Genomic DNA, 439 nt, shown 5'->3' with positions numbered 1-439 from the left:
GTTTTGGAGCTAGAGAGGCAGGCAAACAGTTGGGTTTGCCCACACAGGGTGCCTCCGACATCTGCACAGCGCACACAACCAAGCTTAGGAACCCACTGTTAAGATGCCCAAGTGACACGGAGAAGTTTCTCCTCTGCGAGCCAATGAGATCTGCTGTCAGAGCATCGCAGGACCACTGAAGGATTCTGGAAAATATGGTCCCGGGTGGTCACTGTCCACTGACCTTCGCCTGTAGGTGAGCTGAGCTCACCATGCAAGTCTCTGCCCTGGTGAGCCCTTCCCCTAGCAGATGCCAGGTTGGGGCAGAAGTGGCTTAGGGAGAGGCGATGCTCTCTCAGGGCTCTCGGTTTGGGGGTGACACCACCCCTATGTCCCCTAGAGTAGGAGGGTGTACCAGGACAGGGAACCCTATGGCTGTTTTCAGGGACAGCAAGACTGG

General features: G+C 56.5%; 1 long non-coding RNA gene across 1 annotated transcript in view; it reads left to right on the top strand.

Moving 5' to 3' along the window:
• LOC105517882 overlaps nt 1–439 on the top strand; it is a 1,220-nt gene continuing 781 nt past the window's right edge. The window contains exon 1 of the long non-coding RNA XR_001002733.1: nt 1–235. This is a non-coding gene — a long non-coding RNA (uncharacterized LOC105517882). The remainder of the gene's footprint in view (nt 236–439) is intronic.

This window comes from Colobus angolensis, unplaced genomic scaffold (assembly GCF_000951035.1).
Source record: "Colobus angolensis palliatus isolate OR3802 unplaced genomic scaffold, Cang.pa_1.0 Scaffold31, whole genome shotgun sequence".
Taxonomy (NCBI): Eukaryota; Metazoa; Chordata; class Mammalia; order Primates; family Cercopithecidae; genus Colobus; species Colobus angolensis.
Note: the sequence above shows the minus strand (reverse complement) of the source record. Positions and strands in the feature narration are given on the sequence as shown.